General features: G+C 43.6%; 1 protein-coding gene across 2 annotated transcripts in view; it reads right to left on the reverse strand.

The window, feature by feature from the left end:
- LOC135899445 (uncharacterized) overlaps positions 1-22,676 on the reverse strand; it is a 359,804-nt gene that overhangs the window by 192,332 nt on the left and 144,796 nt on the right. The window lies entirely within an intron of this gene.

Genomic DNA, 22,676 nt, shown 5'->3' on the forward strand with positions numbered 1-22,676 from the left:
AAAAATCTAGCACCACCGTCTCTTTCGAGCCCGGAAGCACAACAGCACCGTCGTGCTTGCAAGCTTAGGAGTGACGACATGGTCTGTCGTTCGTCGCATTCTTTCCTGAATACTGCTAAGATTCCAGATGCTGCTTTACAGTTTCTCGCCCTATTTTACCGCAGCTGGATTGTTGAGAAACGCACGGGAAGATACCTTTTCGAATTAGCCCAAATGCACCCACGTACGATATGCTCATTTCTCTGTCGGCAAGAATTCGGCTCAATCACCTAAAAACTAACATAGAAGCAGATGCAATGGCTGTCTAAAGCTGCCTTCAACTAGCAACCTCACACGCAGCCACCGATATTACAAAACTGTTGTGTTGTTTCACTTAAATCTAGACAATCGTCAGTACGTGTAAATTTTGATACTTGTAACTTGAACTAAGCACTTTTAACTGTGGCCCTGGATTTGTGCTTCACTTACGTTTAATGGACATAGAATTACTACTTCCTGTGAAAGTATGCGTTCCTTTATTCCGGTTTAATAACTTCCTTAGCGGTACCGTTAACTTTCTGCTCATGCGCGCAGCTTCACGCATGAGAGTTTTCCTGCATTGGTAGTCAAGGAACGAAGAACAGCTGTTGAGCTCTCGGCACCAACATTTTCTTCGTATGCGCTTGTAATAAAGGTGAAACACGCATACCCATAGCTTTATTTTGGGAATGACAAACTGAACGCTTTTGAGTCCTTTAAGAAGTTCCGATATACCACCTTTTCATAAAAGTGTCAATAAAGAACGACCCAGGTTCATTGCTATACTTTCTTAATACTTGCATAATTTTCATTTGCACGTTTCCCCGTTTTGTTTACTTGCCTACCAAAATTCTAATACAAAGCTTTGCCGAAACAAGTCCGCAAGCTTGAGTTCGGGTCGGTATTTTCTATGACAGCTGCAGCAGACGAAATAACATTCTCTTAGTTCGGAAAAAGGCGAACAGAAAACTCGGGAGAAACAGAACGGAATAGGCAGGAATACAACGCATTGTGCTGGTCGGCACTGACTGAAACAGTGACCACTGCATAAAAAAACATAGATGCCAAAGGATGGAATAGCTGTCTTTCAAAATAAAACTGGAATTACGTAACAGAACTGATGCGAAGAAGAATAAGCGAGACTGATGAGAAGAGGTGTCTGCAGAGAGAACGACACGATTGCAATATATAATTTGGGTCAATGTGCACATATATAGGTAAGTGCATTGGGGGCTTCTATACCCGATGTGCCACATGGCACATACTCATTTAATTTTGGGGGTTTGCCCAGAAATGGCCACATGCGCAGTGACCCGACAATGGGGCTAGAGCAAATATGAAGAGTTTCACAGAAAGCAGTAAATGTTATGCGCTATTCCATTGTTATGTCTTTGTACATAAATAAAAGATAACTACGAAGGGACATATTAAGCACAGGTGCTGGGTTAACCGGTGCGTATATAATATTTATAAGTTCGAAGCGTATTTTTTTTTTCATGCAGGCACTCAGTTCCGACACTATGAAGCCATAATGTTTGCTGCCTATTGAAATATTGCTCTTGTTTTACAAACTCCGAAAATCTTGCCTACAGCTTGTGTTAAAACGCACCCAGAAACAGAAATAAATGTTGCCCGAAAACTGCGATATTTATAACGCACTTAGGAAATCAAAGTGACCTAATGTGAGCTAGTGTGTTCTGTTTGGCCGCGGCACAGTTCTCACGAATAGAAATGAAAATTATTGATAAAATGAAAGTGATTTCGAATCTTGGCGCGTATCACATATTTCTTTTTTTTTTCTTTAGCATGGCTTAGTCATTGGCTGCATATTGTGCTCACTGCTCGCACTGTTGCGACAATTAAGGATATTAGAGCTCACGAATTGGCTGCCTAGTAGGGCAGTGGTGAAGCCGCTATCAAATGTCCATACTTTCTGGGAATGGCCCATATGTGCAGCCACGGTGCAGGCCTATGAAGAGTTTGTAAACTTGCATGGAACCTTGGACTGGCGGAGCCGGGCAACATTAGTGAACATTTTCCGTAGAACGAGATATTTTTTTTTTTGGGGGGTGGGGGGGGTAACGTAGAAAGCAGTTGTGCACGCAGGATCAAGGAAGTACGCTGGTAAAAACTGCAAAGTGTGCTAGACAAAGTGCTTATATTATTAATATCTATAAAGCTTTTCTGGTTAAGAAATAAGTGTTGAGAACTACGTTGAAATACAGAATGAAGCTTGCATTGCTGCTTTTGCAGGCCCTAGGGATTCTCTGCGAGCCAATGCTGTCGTTCACGCGCGCCTGCTAAGAACTAGCATAGATTCCTTGAAGGCTTTCTTTACTTATGGCACGGTGCGTTGAAAGAGCGCATTTTTCCCTGCCCTGAACAACATGACGAAAACAATGGTACTATAATTGGGACTGCTCATATACAAAGACTAATTCCAAAATTAAGAAACATTAACCTTTCAGACACCATAATTACTTGGAAGACACACTACCAGAGTAATCGCCAACAGTATGTTTCAGTTGATGATCGCAACTCGGGATATCTATCAGTCACGTCAGGTGTTCCCCAGCGTAGTGTCCTGGGTCCATTGCTCTTTCTTTTACATATTAATGGCATTGTTACCGCCATCAAACCTGGAACACAAATAAGATTTTTTGCAGATGACTGCGCTGTATTTCGCACTATAAGTCTGCGGATGATCAAAAGGGACTTAACTCTACCTGGAATAATATGTTTTTGTGGCGGAAAGAATGGTGCATGGCTGCAAAAACAGAGATAAAACTTTCTCTGTTCACATAACGCATAAAAACGAGTCCCCTGTAGTATCCATATCGAATGGGATCTGTTTCATGAAAACAAGTTGAGATTTACAAGTACCTTGGCGTAACCTTCACTAACAATTTTTCTTGAAACATTCACATTGACAACACATGTTCTGCCTTCCGCAAACTAACTCATCTGCGACACAAACTTAGAAATGCCCCATGAAACGTTAAGCTAGTCATTCACCTAACCTTTATTCGACCAACGCTTGAATATGCTTGCGTTGCATGGGTTCCCTATACAACAGTCAGTATTAAGAAACTTGAGAGAATACCGAGAAAACATGTTCGTTTTATTTATTCCGAATTCGACAGTTCAGAGTGTTGGCTAACGACATTCTTTCGCTTGCACAAAGAAAGAAATACCGGTTCGATTTTTTGTATAATTTAGTTAACCACAAATGGGCTCTGGACATTTCACTGTATGTAAGCCCTCTTTCCACAAGGAACACACGAAAACATCGTCCTTATACACTAACACATATCTATGCCAGAACTGATAGCTATAAGTTCTGCTTCTTTCCACGGACTATTTCTGAATGGAATTTTCTGCCCGCAACGTGCGACATGCGACTGTCTTCTTAAATATGAATTTTTTTTAGAAAAGCTTAGTATTACCGTTGCACTAAGGAGTGTGTCTGTATAAACATGTTCTTTTTGCTATTGAGTGATCACGGCAAGTCCTCAACTCTCAAAGACTGTTGACTGGTCTCAAAAGACTCAAAGACTCGTGTAAAACGCTTGGTATCCTATTGTCAGTGATCTGCTTTTATCCAGTTTACATCGCTCTGTTTACACCCTCTTCTACTTTCTATAGTCGACCGATGAGAACATGTTGATTAAGACTTAGTGTTTTGATCGTTTCACAAAGCGCTTTGTGAGCAATGTATCATAGAAAAGTGTACAGTTAGTTACTATGCTTAGAATATGAATGTATATGAACGTATCTGCGTATATATTGTATTTCTATATGTCTATTCCTGTAGGTAAATATGTGTACCTGTCCTGCAAGAACCACAATGTGGTCTGCAGTATGTACTAAATGAAATAAATATGCAGCAATGAAATTTTGTTCCTAACGGAGGGAATTATTGCGTGGCAAGCAGTCCTCAACTCTGCATCCTTGGAAAGAAAGTCTTTGCTTCCATTTGCACGCCTTGGTTATAGTGTGCGTAATTTAATTAAATGAACCAAACGTTTGTACACTTCCAAAAGAAAGTCACTTGCTGCGGCCTTTCGTCTGGAACACCTCGCTTACACTCTACCACGCCTCGTAGATTAACTCGGGGGGAAAAGCATACAAATTTTTGATGCAACGTGGTTATAACGGCGCGTTTTGAGACACAGAAAGATTGCACACAGAACAGTCGCCGATCTTCAACTGTGCGTGCATCCTTTCCGTGTCCTGTCCTCAAAACGCGCCGTTAAAACCTTGTTTATGAAGTCGGCAACCAATTAGCCCACTTAGGTCTCTTTTGGCGACTGTCCTTTGTGCATTCTTTCTGTGTCCCGTCCTCAAAGCGCGCCGTTATAACCATGTTCTATAAAGCCAGCAACCAACTAGCCCATCTAGGTCTGTTAATCATAAAAATTTTCTTGTTTTAATTTCGCGGCTGAAAATTTGGTCTATGATCTATTATCTATGATTATTATCTATTAACTATCATTATCTATGATAATCTATTATCCATCTATTTGGTCTATGATTTATTAATATTGGTCTATGATCTAGTGCTTGAACACTACATTTGGCTCAACCTTTGTTGGATGTGCTTTTAGTGAACGGTGTCGAGCAAACGAAACTCTGAAATGTACTCTTTTTTTTTTAAGCGAGGCTTTCTATGTCTCAGTGACTCGTCCATAAGCGCCGAACTCGCACTGCAGGAATGCGAACTTACACATCTGCATAGAGCACTAAAGTTTACATTCGCACTACCGTGCCAGCGTCGACTAGCCGTCGACTGGTCAGTGCCTGATAACGGCGCGAAGCGACGAGCTGAGCAAGAGCAGCGCATGCGCACAAAGTTCACTGGAAGCACACGCTGCGTCTGCTAGGCATGTCGCTAACCCTGTCGCGATTAACAGCCCACACATGTCATCACTCTATCAATGAATAATACACCACGCTACCCGAGCGAACCATGTATATATATATATATATATATATATATATATATATATATATATATATATATATATATATATATATATATAGTCATATAATGAGAAGCCAACAAACACAGACACCAAGTACAACATAGGGGAAATTGCATGTGCTTAATAAATGAAATAAAGTAATGATAAATTAATGGAAATTAAAGTGGATGAAAAAACAACTTGCCGCAGGTGGGAACCGAACCCACAACCTTCGCATGTCGCGTGCGATGCTCTACCAATTGACCTACCGCGGCGGCGTTTCCCCATCCACTTTCTTGGGTATTTATGTGTACTAGTAGAACCCTGGGAGTGTTAGCCAGCGCCCCCACTCACAGACCTTGGCGGCGGACGTGGAACGTCTTTTTTGCCGCAGGCGTCACGAGAACGTGATCTTTTCGGGTGAAGGCAACTGGTCAATAAACCCACATATGCTACCTGAAGGCATCAATGTTGCCGGATTCGAGACCCTCGTTAAGTAATAAACGAGAAGAAAGGGGGTTCACCGAATGACCCGATAATTATTAGTCATATAATGAGAAGCCAACAAACACTGACACCAAGTACAACATAGGGGAAATTGCATGTGCTTAATAAATGAAATACAGTAATGATAAATTAATGGAAATTAAAGTGGATGAAAAAACAACTTGCCGCAGGTGGGAACCGAACCCAGAACCTTCGCATGTCGCGTGCGATGCTCTACCAATTGAGCTACCGCGGCGGCGTTTCCCCATCCATCCCCATCCATGTGGGTTCGGTTCCCACCTGCGGCAAGTTGTTTTTTCATCCACTTTAATTTCCATTAATTTATCATTACTTTATTTCATTTATTAAGCACATGCAATTTCCCCTATGGTGTACTTGGTGTCAGTGTTTGTTGGCTTCTGATTATATGACTAATAATTATCGGGTCCCTCGGTTAACCCCCTTTCTTCTCGTTTATATATATATATATATATATATATATATATATATATATATGCAAACAAGAAGGAAGGGGGTTAACCGAGGGGTTCGAATGTTATTAGTCGTATCCTAAGAAGCCAACAAACAAGACACCAAGGACAAGACAGGGGGAATTATGTCTACTTACTAATTGCAATAACGAAATTATAAATAATGGAATCGAAAGTTGCTGAAAAAACAACTTGCCGCAGGTGGGGAACAATCCCACGTCTAAGCAGTACGTGTGCGATGCTCTACCAATTGAGTGACCGCTGGCGCCGTCTCCCCATCCACTTTCTCCGGGGCATTTATGTGTTACTACTAGAACAAACTAATATATATATTGTGCAATTGTTCGTCCGTGAAAGTGTGTTTAGGCGTGTAATCAGCGACTACATGTGTTAAAATAAAGGCTATGCAATTTAACGAAATGTGTCTTCATTCAACTTCAATGTTAAAAAATACAATCCAAAACAAGCAATCAAATCGCATATGCATAGCATCGGGTCGCTCACATTTCTTGGGTTCGTTGCGTGGTGGTTGTCTTCGGATTTTGACTTTGATTCAGTTTGCATTGGGGAAAAGCTTCGCGTTCAACCATCTTTCTTTAAGACTTTCTTTGATTTTTTTTGTTTGTTTGTTTCCGTGTTTTTTACGCGGCTCACTATTTGGGCTCATGGTGGGGTGTTTTCAGTGACCTCTTTGAAGTTGCAGAATCTCAGATAGGTGATCTGGTAATTTTTGCACTATACTTCATCATTATAATGTCGAAGATATTTACCTTTTACTTGTATTTTGGTCAACTCATTTTTTTTTTTATACATACTGCAGCCCGATCGGGCTATTGCAGGAGTGGGTGTAGATTCGTAGATTGATTCGTAGATATGGGTATCGTCCAAAAATTATGTTTATTCGTTCTGTGTACCATATGCCGTTATAAAAAAATTTCATTCACAGAATTTTTTTTCATTTGAATCTTTCGTGGCGTAAAATTGTGTAATCAGAAAAGCCCAATACTGGAAATGGGACGCTTTCTTGTTGTTTTCTTTTCTTCGGCACCGCAAAGTGATGTGATTGTCAATAGAGCTAGGCATTTTCTGCCGATCAGAGCCCTGGAATTTCGATACACATGAAGGAAAGGGAGTGGTGCCCTAGAATGCCTCAAGAGCACTGAAGCATAGTGTCATGGCAATGTGTCACAATGGCGTAGCCAGATATCTTTTATTCATTATTCTCTATTATTTCTGTCGGTTTGATGGGCACATAGCGAGTGGCGAATTTGTCTGTTTGACAACAAACCCAGTTGCACATACTGAATGAGCGAAGTTTTCTACTAGGCCAGACAGCTGCCAGCAGCAAGCTGCCTATTTGGGCACACTCTCAGTTGGACAAGTTGAGTGCTCTGCAAGACAGCAGCCAAAACATACCTAAGGGCCAGAGCTAGTAGACAACCTGGTTACTGGGTGCAAGAGGTTAGATACACACCGCAAGCTGCTTAAAGTTCCCACAGAATGCTAATCGCACTAATAACGGCACGGTGATTATGAGGACGACCGGAAAGGGTAATTTCGAGCAGCCTTTTTCTTTTTTTTCTTTAGTTAATCCCGCGTTTCGAGCTTTTCACTTTAAACAATGCTTTCACTGTTTTGAGGGGCCTTACGTGGTCTTTAATGATTCAAATTTGAGATACAAAGCAGTACATAAAATTTTCAGATCGAAGCTGTTTAGGGGTGTTACACACTGTTTTCGTGCGGTGGTGCCGGCGCCCGCGTTGGCGGCATCGTCAGCATCCAATATCAGCCAAACAGCAGCTTACAATATAGCCTACATCGGAACTTCGAAACGGCTGGTGGAACCAAGTCGGTGGAACTCGTAGCCGAACGCTAGAGTTCGTAGTGCTGGCGTACTGTATAGGAAGATGCATAGGTACAGCGTGTAGTAGAGTAGAAGTACTTAGCTTAAACTTAGCGAAGCCTTTGAAAATACTCTGGCACAGCAAAGGAGTTACACCAAAGGTAGTGAAGCATTTCTCAATACTGGAGTGTTCATAGCCGTTCACTTCCAAAAGTGCGAAAACTTACACTGCTTTCCTGGCTTGTACATAAAAGTTGCTCGTATTTGTCGACATCTGCGAAGGTTCTTGGGGGTCTTTGCTGTAACTAGGCGAGTGTTCTTATTCTCAATACTTCTTTTTTCAAAGTTGCATGTAAAACCAACAAGAATGTTGCATCAATAGATTCTCTGATTTACTTTTTCTTCTATTTAATCGCTCCACCTTAATTGTATTTCAGCACAATTTCGATACGTGAAACCCGATAAGGTCAAAATATCTTCTCTTCGACAAAGTCTACCTGGTTTTTATTTCTGTGTGAGCGAATCGGTAAAATGACTCGGGCACCGTGAGCCCCATGACATGCCGCATACGATTAACTCAAGCACTCGCTCTGATGCTGAGTTTGCGTTGGCGGCGCGTGACACTGTTGCAGCCACAGAAGCCTCAGGTTGAGACCCTGACGCTGACGGGTCTGCAACCTGAGGCTTCTGTGGCTGACACAATGTCATGCGTATCAAACCCTAAATCACTGGTGAACAACTATTTTTATTCATTCAGGCGAGCAAATAAATGTGCATTCAATAGGCTCGTACGGAGTCGTGCTAATGTGCATTTCACTATCCGCACTCCGCCACGGCCCCGGCATTTTGCGATTGGTCTGCTAGTTTAATTTTTTTTAAACGCTCGGCATGGCCCAACGACTGTGAAAAAGCACTCCTAATTGTCGTTCTCAATCCTGTCCCTTGCTTACTCCCTCCCTTGTTTTATGCGACACTTCACAGTAACATTCTCATAGGCAGACATTGCAAAAACTTCATAGAACTTTTGAAATTACTTCCAAGGCAATATCAAACTTAATCAGATTTAAAAGCACACCCTAGAAATTTTAAGCTTCATCGAGACAAATGTACAGCGGTATTTCTATGCTACTAATATCGCATCATTCCGTATTGTAATAGCATTCGTAATGATTAATAATCGTACCACATGGCATGCTAATCTCTAAAAATAATTTCTAGTTTGTCAGGTTTCGCTATGAGCAGAAATACGATCATTCTGAGCGAATATTCGGGTTGTTTCTGAAAATTATTTTTTGAAGCCTTGTTGAACTTTTCAGCACTTTCTCGTGGGATAGCTGGTGAATATTGCTGTTTACTATAAAATAAGGACTAAAGTTAGCGCAATACGGGACACCCGCATAAGTTTACATTGGTTTACAAGAACAGAACGTGGGTAATGCACCTTGAATCGTAGAGATTTGCAAGTTTTCGGTGCACACCGTTGTAGCATCTTCTGGATTACATAATCTAACAGTTATAGAACTTCAGAAGTGGGTATTTAGTCATTTTAGTCATCCAGACGATCATATGAATATTATTTCTCCCTTCTCCCATACATTTCTCCTCTTGCTTCCCAAGCAGCTTTACAAACATGACCTTCCAACAAATATATTAGTCTAGCTCGAATAAGTTTTAGCTCGGGGGCTCCTATCTAAATACATGGGGAATCAGCAATCGTTTTGGAGAGCAACCACTACACCAAATCTAATTGGGTATGTTGAATTTACAAAGAAAACAATCCGTACAGGTGATTAACCAGCGAAGCTGAAAGGTGCATCTCCTACCTTTATCACTGGGTTAATCCCAATAGTTCAATAACCGACGGCTTGGTAGGCTGCCGCATCCTCGGTACACAGTTGCTGCTTGCGCTCGGCTGCAGGAGCCTGTTCGAGTGCGCGGGCTGCGGCATCGGCACGGCGTAGACAAGCTCGTTGCCAGTTCTCCTCGCGGCGTTGCTGAGCGAAAGCTGCCTGCTCCTCAACAGGACGTATGACGCGTAGTCTACCCAAAACTGCTGTGCGTGCGTCGGTTGCGGCGGAGGCAACGTCACTACTGGCGCAGCCAATCGTGCACGTCTGTTTTTTTTTTTCGTGCACGCGCATGGGGTGGCGCTGGAGGTGCTTTTGTCGTGCAGGCGACAGACAGATGGAGGGACGGTCGAATCGGCCATTACAGCTTCGTAATAAGAGCCCGAATACATGGCCCACATAAAACATATACCCCTTAATGTTGGCAGTGAGCGATTTCTTTATCTTTTTCACTGTGTGAATCTATGTATATTTTATAGTAGTGCTTTATTAAACACTAAGCAATGTTGCACGACAATAAAGAATTTGACATTTCTTATATCACTCGCTTGCAGGCAAGTCAAAGAAAACTACCCCGCTACTGAGGCCACATCCCTGTTCATAAACATACGTCTTTCCTGTCAAAAAAATTACTTTCGCACGAAAAAGACAAAACAAGACAACAAAATTTCGTCGTGCCTAATGTTACAACGTTCTCATGTCTACTCAAGCGAATAAAGGTACTGCCCCTCTATATTTTAAAATCTATGATGATTATATGTGGAGGCTTCGCCGCTTGGCACGTGGTTGGCTTTGCCCCTGCAACAGACACACCGCGGAGAAGCCCCCTTGTCGGAAAAGGAAGGGTTTGCGGTTTGAACAAAGCGGTTTGTCACAGAGCAGACAAAAGAAAAAAACGTATGCTCCCTTAGCTGCGGATTTTCTAACACTACAGAGTCTCACAGAGAACAATAGACGTCTTCTTTTGCTTTGGTGAGGTGTAAGCATAACAGGGCATAGAAATTTCGTTAACTTTACGGACACCAGGACCAGACAGACAGACAGATACGAGAATATTCTAAGAATATTAATCTCATAAAAAGCTTTGGTGCGGCCGGCTTCATTGGTAATTCAAGACAGCTGTTTGTTCAATGTGCAGCAACGTAGCGAAAACCGCCCCATTACACCTCGTGTCAGGCTGCACGCCGCTCACGAAACACCGGCAAAGAAGCAGTCGGAAGATGCCTGCATTGCTACGACCAACGAATGTTATGTATTGAGTGAGGCCAAGCAGGGAACCACATTTCGCGAATGCCTTCATACTCGCTACCCCATTTGCAGGCCTGTGTAGAGGAAGTCTTAGCTCGGGATCTCCTATCTAAACAAATGGAAACGGAGAAAACATTTTGCTCGGCTTCAATTGCTGTGATTTTGTTGAGGTTTGTTGAGTTCAAAAGAAAAATTTGTACGAAGCAGATTTATTATTTAGGTCAGCATTGATATAGAATTTTCTTTAAAGTATTAAGTTTTGAGCTCGGAAGCTGAGTAATAAATATTTATATCCCAGTTGCGTAAACTCACGCATCTGAAGCGTAGAAAAATGATACGTCATACACTGATCAGAAGTATACCATTAACTCGTGAGTAAGACTATTATTATTATTTGTTTTGAACACATATACACATATACACAGGTATTAGGAAAGGGAAAGTGAGGAGCAGGCTGGCAAAAGACTATTCAAATACCCTCGAAAACAATGCAACGTTTTGCCGTAAGCTATAAATAATTATATCAAACTTGTCCGCCCTACATGCTCTAACAGGCACAATGTCCAGAACTGCGATATCTATTTATGGCGCAGAGTTAGAGACTTAAATATGTGGAGCTCCAATTTTTTTTTAATTACCAATATTCGAAGTGTGTATGTTTTCATTTCCTGGCGCTAAATAAAGATTTTGCTTGCTAAACTCAGTAAAAATTGCCTTTATCTCGCAAGTGTAACAAATTTTATTGAAATCAGTCCTGCGATTGTGTTATGAAAGCGTTTTTTTTTGCGGTTTGTATAAGTTGAATAAGAAAATCGGAGCTTGCCCCGAGCTAAAGCTCACTCTTAAGGGTCTGAAATTCGCGCCGAGGGCGGATACTCATCTCTTACTGTAGTTATGGGACATCCTTGCTACTCGATATATTACATGACCAGGAAAGCGAAATTTATGAGCAGTGTTCCAGTGCACCATAATCATTGGTTGGCTGACAAGTTTTGAGCAGGTATTCTTAAGTAATCTGCATCACGCAGAGGGCGCATGCTATTGTTTTTTGTTATTGCTATGTTTAAAAACTCTTACACCCTTGCGATAAACGCCTTTGATAAAAAAAACTCCAATGGTACTATCCCTGACATCCAGTATTCGAACAGGCAAACTGCCCACTCCCATCAATTTTGAAAATGCCATTTATTTCGTTTTTGATAGCTAAAATAACATTACTGTTACCGCACCCAGGTATTCTTTCACCATGTCTTCCGGTAATAGCTGTAATGGGTAATAAGAAAGCAAGTACCTAAATGTATGATTTAACTGCTCATCGCTAAAACTTCCTGACGCTTGTAACGCATCGCGTATTGCGAAAGTATAATGGTATAATAATTGCATAATGATAGTAATAGTAACAGCCTTAACAAGGTTCCTAACCCTCACGGTGCTCCTCTCGTTTTTTCTCTGCGCCCGATAAGCTTTCGAATCTGTCCTCTCGAGTTTTCTGGGAGAGCAGGCGGGAGTGACGCACTAGGCATGACAAGCACTACGTTAAGTGATCCAGAGGGGTTGTATATGCAATTCCCTTCCATCGTTGTGGGCAGCTGCACATTGAAGAAACCGGGCGTTGCATGAACGACCGTTTAAGGGAGAATGCTCAAAAAATGAAGAGGGGATAAGGGCGCACATGTGGTGGCTCGCGTTACCGCATGTGGGTGTGAGGCTCGATTTTCTCAGACTATATGCTATTCTGCGCAGAAGCGGCAACGCCTATTTTAGACTCGCACTCGAAGCGTTCTTTATCAAGAGAGATAGGTGCCTAAGTGAGCCTTCTGTCTCATTACTTGATGCTGAACTTGACTTCTTACGCAAGCGCCATTGATGTGCATGTGCCCAGCCTCATCGCTCTGTATGCGCATGCGTAACAAGAAGACATACGTACAATTCCTCGCTTCCATTAAACAGTTGTGAGTAGCGCTTGTCTTTGTCCACCTCTCTTGTCTTTAAGTTTTTTATTGGACTAAGTTACTAGTTGAATTATGGAAAACGAAGTAACCCAACGATCAACCCTCCCTTATTAATGGTATATTTTGCAATTCACGAATGGCACGCGTGTTGGTGTAGGAATTTAAATAATAAAATAGTGAAACAGACAAACCCTATAACTAAGCAGACCATGAGCCCTAACTTGCAACTAAAAATACTTCGCGAAAAAATCCTTGACTTGACAAGTAATCACGCTTGCGTACACCAAGTCGTATCTTCTAATTTTCTACATTTGGATTTCCTGGTACCACTTGCGTGGTCGCCTTCACAGTGATAGGTGATTACATTCTGTAGCACGCTTAATGATAGCCATGATATTCAAGTTGCAGCTATCTCAAGAGTGAAAAAAAGAAAAAAACGGGAGTCTACAGGGCATAACCACAAAGTGATGAAAAGCAAAGCTGCCCAATTGTTTAACTTTCATGTTTCCTTGCGCTCCGAGAAAAGGATACTTTTTTCCGAGTGAAAACTGCTGAAGGTGCACTTAAAAAACTTGTCACATCATAACTTCTGTGTTTCGGATGCCTCCAGAATCACCGTTGTCGTTTTTTAATGAGCGCCATATAACAGACGAGTTTGGAGAAGGCCCCGAGACGACAGACGAATCTCGGGACGGCAGCGGCAAGAGGACGCTCGCAACGTCTCGAAAAAAGTGTTCCGAATTCTGTGGTAAAAAGAAGCGGCGCGTTCTCTTGGCCTCTCTGGCCGAACTACACTTGACCTCGGATCAACGCAATTAGAAGTCAGAACTCTTGTTCGGCCGCCTATATCTCTGCAGAAGGTGTTATGTTACGCTGATCCATAAATACCGATGTAGAGTTTTGCATTGGAGAGAAGAAAAGTGATAGCGAGTTAGTGGAACTGTCATGCCCCAAGTGTTCCTCAAATTAATTACTTTATAGGGTGAACTTCCATAGGCACTTCAGTTGGATACTGTAAATAAAGGCTGCAGATTGAGTTACATAATTTTGATTTTTTTTTTCAAAATGCGCCCAAACCATGGTAAAGGAAAGCCTTCTACACTCACTCCCTATGTTGTGGTCGCCGCGTTTGCAAATCAATCTCGCAGCTTCAAGCTAAGCAGCAGAAGGCCAGCCTTAATTAGCCATTGCTCTTACTATTTGTTTACAATAATCTCTCACATAAGTGCGCTAGGCTCCGTGCTCGCAACGACCAACGGCGAGTTAATACTATTCTAGTTGTGTTAGAATTCGCTGGATGTCTGTGCCTTCTTTCTTTCTTTTTACGTTGCGTCGTCCTCACGATTGTAATTACTATTTGACGACGCTTAAAAAGCCCACTAACGTGTCCGGGGTAACGAAATGGAAATGTGACTGCGGATGTGACAATCCTGTATTTTTCTCGCGACGCGAAGTGCTGGACCATACACGCTCGCCCGTTCTCCCGTCCTGCATCACGGCGTCAGTATACGTTCGGCCGGCCGTAGCCCACTCCTGTACACAGGCGAACGCCGGGTTCTTAACCTTAGCCGTTTGTTTTTTTTATCGTTTTTTTTTTCAATGGGAAGGTCCGCGTCATACTGGCGAGCGCCATGATGTCATGGTTCCGCGCTTGCCTTAGATCTTGTTCGCATAGAAGTGACCAACTCGAGCGTGCATTTCAGACTAAATAATAGAAGCATCGTTCAGTAAGTGCCCATCTGGCACTATAGAGTGTGTGAGCGAACCTCAAGAGCACAACGGCTGAAACGAGGGCAACCTTTTTGGTGCGAGAACCTAAGCAACTTAATTTTATCTTTGCAGTATGCACTAAGCTGATTCTTCGAATCTGCGCCGACACGCTGTGCGACTCCACTGAAAGCCAATCTGGGGGGGGCACACTGCGTGAGGCCGGCGAAAGAGTCATTTTTCGCTCTGTGCGGAGCTGCCGACTCGTGAAAACAACAAAGACTGGATGCGGCTGAGAGCGCACGAAGCAATAACCGAAACGCGAGCACTTCAGGCGACAACTGTGCAAAGTGTTTTCTCCTATCTTGCTATCAAAAGACTTCTCCTACCCGCTCAGAATTGAACAGTAAGTTGAGAGCGGCAACGCATCTTTTATCTCGTACCTGCAAAGAGGCATTCATTGCGTTCGTGTGATTCAGAAGGCGTATTCAAGCTACCAGCCTGACATAAAGGAAACCAAGAATAATCACCTTCTAGGAACGAGCTTCCACCACAAATGTCGCGAAGTGACTTTTCGTTTTTTTTTTACTTGTCCTCGTCTTTTGACTTGCATCTGTCCACAATTTCCATAGGATGGCGTCACGTCCTGATGCACCCGCCTTAATGGTTTGTTCTTTTTTATTATTATTTCGTGGAATGTAGAGCGCAGTGTTAAGGAAATGTCACTTACATAGTATAGGAGCGGCACTCCCACAGGCAGTGACGGTCATGCTTTTCGAAAGGGCGCTACGAATCTTCAAGTTAAAGTATGAGCCGACAGGTTCATTCAAAGCAGCGTCAGCAAATATATTCTTAAAAAACGAAATCCTGCGGAAGTGAAACCTTCAAGCGGCATGATGAACAGCCTGTCGGTAGTTCTGCGTCTTTTGTTTGTGTCCCTCGCCTAGTTGTGCGTTGTATACAAAGGTGGCACTCCAAGTCGCCCGATTTGTTTCGTGGTTCAAAATTATACTCGGTATTTTAGCGCATTCTAAACAAAGGGAACATTAGGCTGGAATACACTTCAAAATCGTAGAAAAACATTCAGATTAAAATTTTCGCACAATATATATCATTCTAAAACCGGCCTCAATCGTGATAGCTACATAAAGCCACCGCAGTACACTTCTGCCAGGCGCGATCACCCAGTTAAGATTAGAGATTATAGATGTAGAACGGAGCTTTTGAAGACTTCTTTTTTTTTTAAGACGGTCAGTGAATTGAACAGGTTGCCTAGTGATGTCGTACCGCCACCTTCAAGTGATGCCTTTGCTTCAGCCGTGTGACTCGCAATTTCTTTTCTCTACTTTGTGCTTGTGTCACCAGAACCGCATTACTTCGCTTCACGCATGTACGGTTATGCTCTGCTTATCTTTTTTGTTGCGTCGGCGATTTGCCCTGAACTGTAATTTTTTCTCTTGATGTATTCTACATTAACTGCTTTTATTCGTCAACGATGTATGTACTTCTCCCCCCTCCCTCCACTGTAATGCCAAACTGGCGCTGTGAGTACTGTGATAAATAAATAAATAAATAAATAAATAAATAAATAAATAAATAAATAAATAAATAAATAAATAAATAAATAAATAAATAAATAAACATCGTATGCCCTGCATGCCGTAATATGTCACCACCGCATCGCTGTATGCTTTGCTAGCCGCATGAGCCCATCGGCTAAAGGGCGTTCTGCTGTAGAGAACGTGATGCTGGGCTTCGTTGCGGTCCGTATCTCGTAGAAGGTGCCTTGCAAAGACGAGCATTGACAGCTCGTTAAAAAACCTCAGATGGCCACACTAATTCTGCAGCCCTCTGCCATGGTGTCTGCCATAGCCCCTAGGTGGTGGCCCTCGGTAGACGAGAATAAAAGCTGCATCAACAAATGCGAACGAAACCTTAAAGACGATCACAAACTCCTAGTGAAGCGATGCGTAAGATGTGGTGTATAAGCTCTCGTTTTCTGACGCCTTCGTGACGTTTTTACGCCTCCGAATTCGCCCCACCTGCCGACTAATACGCGCGCACGGCTTTAGTTACTGAAGCTGCTGTATATTGTTCAGCTGTTACAGGGACTTTGCACAGGGACTAAGGGCGCAGCGATCCTACTCTTTATATACGTTCAAAGGTGCACATTCTCATAATTTAATGGTAACCAGCGCTCTTAACTAAAGGCAATATACGTTTAAGTTTTCAAGCAGTGAACATTTTTTTTGTGGGACTTGAACTCGACATACATGGAAATAATATAGCAAAAGCGAACGATATATTCAGGTGCAGTCGGAATTACCTCGTCTCAGAGCGTACGAAATGACTACTGTTGCTTAAGTCACGTGTACAATGTACCTGTGAATCTGATAACATTGATACTACCATCAGACTTAACGAAAATTAATTAATACATTGAACACTTGTGTAGGCATTACTATAATTTTACCTTCAAGGAACCGGTTACATCTAAAGTGATAAAAATGTCAACCATTGCAAAAGTACCGCGTTTACAGCGTCGCCGTCACGTAATGACCATTACTATGTCTTCACGCGTTCTACAAAAATTGGATTTATTGAAAACACCAGAGAGAAAAGCGACGTCACGCCTTGCGCTATCCCTTGTCAAAGCTTACCCTCTGACTAATTGAGCCACCGCACCAACCACATACAATCGCAAGCACCTAGTAATGGCCCGCAAAGAGGCGTCGCGATTCTGTTCACGCCGCGTAAGGTGGCAATACCTTGATACTAATTTCAAAGGAAAACAATTCCGGCAGAACCCATCTAAGGACGAATGCCGACGTCAATGCGATTGGCTATGAACCAGTGTAGCGGCACACCGCATCGCCACCGCACTCATGCACGGAGCATGCGTGAGCCGGGCTCCTCGACCTGTGGCGCTTCCCCCCGGACCCGCTGCGTCATTCAGCGACGCTGCCACGAAGTTCGCGCGAGGCACTTGTGCGAGTATAGCACTCGGATAAGTTTTATCTCGTTGCAGATGATGCGGGATCGATACCGTCGAACGATAGAGACGGTTTAAAATGTTTTTGCCAAAGAACAGTGGTACATACCATGTACAACATAGTCACTCAAGCTGGAATCAAAGAAGGTCATTGGAGAGCAACAGATGGATGCTGGCACGTTGCACAAGTTGGCATGAACGAGGGTTATCGAATAGCGGCGCGTACCTATTGCCAAATACCCAGTGACCCAAGTTAAAGGGAAAGAAGTTTGTTGAAGAGTGACCCGTACCCAATGCAGCATACTCAGTGGTACAGGTCCAGTGACCCAGTTGGACGTCAAGGAGGTTCTCTGAAGAGGCACACATACCCACTCCCTCATAGCTAGTGTACCCAAGTTGGCCTCAAGGAGATTGATTGAAGAGCAGCTCATATCTGGTGGGACAATCAGGCGGCAGGTTTAGTGAAGAGCAGCACAGACCAAGTGGCACACACCCAGTGCTCCAAGCTAACATCGAAAAGGTTCACTGAGCAGCGCCACATACCCAGTGAACCTAGTTGTTCCAACGGTTGCTTTCAAACCCTGTTCCATAAACACAGCAGTCCGATGTGCTAATGAAATCAAATCAAACTTTATTCCAACATTCAGGATGTTGAGGGCCATGGTCAAAAAGTGGATACACGGGTTTCGCTAGGATATTACATTAGACCACGACCTACCCATTCACAGTGGCACAGGTTGGCGTGAAACGGATTAACTGATGACCGGCACATGCAATATTACATTTTCGTGAGCCATGTTGGCCTGACGATTGATTTCGAGCCCGGTTCCCTCGTTATAGAAGCGCTATGCTCTAGCTACCAGACCGTGCACCCAAGGAGGGGGGCAATGGCCATAGACATCGCAAGACAGAACTCCTGCTGAATGTACTTTCAATATCTCAATCGTCTCAATCGCAATAAAGAACGAAAAACAGCGCTACAAAGTGCATTGCGGGCATTAAAACAACTCAAAGCGTTGTATACCATACATAGCAATTGAAAAGATGCGTTTTTCTAAGTGCGACGAACATTTTTTTGGACTTCCTCCAGTTTGCGGTATGTCTGTTGGTATGTCTGTCCGTGCCTAACCGTTTTTACGCTAAACTGGCTGAGAGGGTCATACATGGTCTATAGGTGGAGCTGCTGTACAGAGAGAGCTGGGTTCGAAACCAACCGTCGGACTCACTTGGGTCACTGAGCTATACTACTGGTTATGTGCCCCTCTTCAATGACAGAAAAAAGAACAATTAAAATTTTACGACGCTGGGTGCAAACAAACCCGCGTCACGTATTTTTGCAGAGCAGTGGTTGAAAATTCAAACACGCACCAAGCGCAGAATTTTGGCGGCAGCGGTAGATAGCGCAGTGCGTTTAAGGTGCAATATTACGGAGATGTAAAAAAAATGCTAGGTCAAAAAATGCACCGCGTACCTCATTAAATCAAGCAGGCTAGGTGACTATTTGCCGCCTCCCGTCTCAAAGGGAATGCCATTAAATTAGCATAATCATCATCAAAGTGCGAGTAAGGAGCCCGGCTGCAATACACACATCATACGTGACGCGTTCCAGCGGCGGCAAGACGGGGTGCAGCTGCGTCAACGCTAATCGCATGAATGCCGACAGAGATCCTCATACGCCTTCTGTCAGAATTTATTTAACTCAATGAACTCATGCTCCTACGAATGTTTTTTTGCGAGTGCCCCTGCGGGAAGAACTTTGAAAGTCACTGCACACAATAACATGCGCTGAATGGAGCCACTATTTCATGCTTTGGAAAAAATATTCACGATGTATTCTAAGTCTTCCCCTGCAGAACCTCGATGTGTGCAAGCTATGAGCCCCACTGTAGTGCAGAATATTTTCCTTGAATCAATGAGCGCGCCGCAAAGCGACTTGGAAAGATCACCCAATGTGTGTGAAAAAAACTAAGCGACTACAATCAGCAGCCAGGATGACTCAGCGCCGCTACGGTTTTTCGCATACCGTTACTGTAATGTTGCTCCGACTCAAGCGCCTTTCTCGGTCCATCAAAAAAGTGCAGACGCCAATTGAGCGGAAGAAATCGGAGCCACCTCTTCCGCGAAAAACTGACGAGGCCAGCGCCAAATTGACCTCGGGAAGCAAGCCGAGAGATGTTCTACCAGCAAGAGGCCTCCCTGGAAACGTAGGACGCAGAAACGAAACTGGCGACGTTAGTCTCCCTTCGTCACAGCTCACTGCACACTCCATCCACCAACCTTCCGTTTCTTTTGCCTATTTTTTCTTTCTTTCTTTCTTTCTGGTTCAAGTTGATCGGCGCATTTTGGAGTTCACAAGCTCCAAGTGCTGCCACGTTCTGATGCACTCCTTTGGAAATCGGTCGGCCGTCAATCATAGCCGCGAGGATAATGCGTTTCTCCATTCGGGTCAGACCATCACTTCCGACGCCCCTGGCGTGACACTTTCTCGCAGTGCATATAACGAGCGAAGTTAACAAGAAAAAAAGGAAGTGGAAACGCTGCTCCGAAATCAAATGGAGAGCTGTTTCCGGTTTGCTCCTGTCCATCTCAACGCCGTGTTCGATCAACGCAACGCTCATCGGTTCACTTTTTTTTCAATGAAGTGTAAACAGGTAACGCAGGTGGACCACAGCCTGTGGATAGCGAAAGCCATAGAACGTTTCGTAACTGTCAGAATCAGATCTCCGCTTTCATATGTGAGCGGTAAAAGCGGGACTTTTGAGCATCGGTTGCAAGCTTGGTTCGGCAAATACACAGATCCTGGTGGACTTCTTAACATCGGAAATGTTTAATAAATTCTTGGGTTCTAAGTCTCAAAGCAGCGGTCTGAATTAAAGGCCTGACGTCTTGGACGGCTCATGATCAATTTTGACAACCTGGGGTTGACCATTGTGCCCCAAAGCACGGAACACGAGTGTTCTTGCATTTCGCCTTCAACGGAATGCAGCCGCCAGGGCCGGGATCGAACCCACTACCTCGAACTCAGCGGCGCAACTCCAGAGCTACTAAGCCACCTCGGCAGTTCGATACGAAAGAAACAATGAGCAGTATGCTAATTGGCATAGCTTCTACACGGTGTCCCGACTAAGATTTTAATATATGCAAATGCCACGTCGCTGGACAGAACCAAGGTAATGTTGTTTGCCATCGCTTGGAGTTACTCAGATTATTATTTTGCGTTATGCCTAATTGCGCAATTAATCTTAATTTTTTACTCAACTTCTCAAAATGTCGCAGTTCACTCGAAAGCCGAAACATCGATTGCTATTACAAATTAGCAGACATAATTACAATGTAACGGTAGTAGTTTTATCGGCGGTATAAGCTTGTAAACACAGACACGTTAACTAAAGTAACAAAGATGGTGTCACGCACGCACAAGCGAACATGAACACTATTCACTCGATGACCGCGGAAACTCGCTGTCAAAACGCTGGAGTTAGGGAGCGCGGCAGCAGCAGCGAGCGGATTGACCATCGTGCAGCCTCTTGCATCAACGCGAACTAAGCCGCGAAAACACAGCCCACGGACCAACTCTGTCCCCGTCTTAAATGGCCTTCGAGATACTGCGGCCCGGGCGGGCGCGCTCGGCTTCCCGAGGCCGCCCGGAGCAGAACGCGCCTCCCCCTTGTCTCTACCATCATCCCGGAGCCTTGCGCGCGACGGAAGACGGCGCGCATCCTCTCCGCTTTCCTCCTTTGTGTTCGCGAGATTGAGCCGCGATCGACGGCTTGCCCTCGCATGCTTTGCCTCGCACATACAGCGTACGACACGCAGTGATGACATAAATGCGCCTGGAGTGTCCATTTAATTGCTATTGCAATGATATTATAATTAGATGAAAAGTGAAAATGAGAAAATTGTAAAGCATCATGAAGGACTGCCGCTACAATTTTCGGTTGCTGAATGCGTGATGCGTAAGTGTTTTTCCGAGCATGAAGAAGCCCGCAAACACGCGCAAAGTGCCTGGAGCGGCCAGTCGCACGGCAAATTACGTGTATTCGAGTGCTTGTTTCAGGCTTGGAAAAACACTTTTATGTAGCACGTATTGAGCAACCGAAAGATGTATCGGGAGTTCTTTCTGTTGCTCTACAATTTTCTCATTGGCACTTTTCACCTAATTATAATATTTGAGAAGTTGATCAATTAATTAAGGCTAATGTAATTAGGCGGATGGGAAGAAATAATCTGAGTATCTCCAAGAAACATTACTTTGGTTCCGTCCAGCAACGCGGCATTTGCATACTTTTATATCTTGGTACATGATAGTTGGGACACCCTGTACAATATATACGCGTGAATCACTCCTAAGTTGTGCCAGGCCGTTACAATACCTGGTTAGCACTGGCGTCATGTTACAGATAGTATATAGGGCCTAGACAGGCAGTTAAGAGCTGAAAACAGTGATGCCATCAATCTAATGCAATTGCGCCAACATATCCAATGATTCTGCAAAATCTTGATCGGTTCGTATTTTACTTGGTTTTGGTTATTCAGAAACATCACGGAAACGGATGGAGTATATTTGGTCGACGATTTCAAGCAAATGGCAGCAGTGGCGTGAACAGCACTGGATCATCCGCATGGACTGACAGCAATATCTTTTTGCTGCAGGTTCGGTAATCAGTTCGTTCTGATAATCCGTCTTCTATCTACGTCCTGGGCCTACCTGCCACGTGCGGTCAAGTTTCGCCCTTCGGCCGCTACCCCGAGCGAAGCACTGATCACAAGATGACACGTGCGGTCTGTTCTTAGCTGCTGGTTTGCTGAAGCATTTTCACGTCATCAGCGACAAGGCTACAAATACCGGGACCTTGTCGGACACCGACCAAATGGCAGCAGTGGCGTGAACAGCACTGGATCATCCGCATGGACTGACAGCAATATCTTTTTGCTGCAGGTTGGTGACATTTGTTTACTCCTTTTGTATCTTCGTCACTACACTTGAAATTGGGACACGCCACTGCTGCCATACGATAGCATACCAGTGTTTGTTGTAACTTACTGTTAATAATAATAATAATAATAATATTTGGGGTTTTACGTGCCAAAACCACTTTCTGATTATGAGGCACGCCGTAGTGGAGGA

This window comes from Dermacentor albipictus, chromosome 6 (genome assembly GCF_038994185.2).
Source record: "Dermacentor albipictus isolate Rhodes 1998 colony chromosome 6, USDA_Dalb.pri_finalv2, whole genome shotgun sequence".
Taxonomy (NCBI): domain Eukaryota; kingdom Metazoa; phylum Arthropoda; class Arachnida; order Ixodida; family Ixodidae; genus Dermacentor; species Dermacentor albipictus.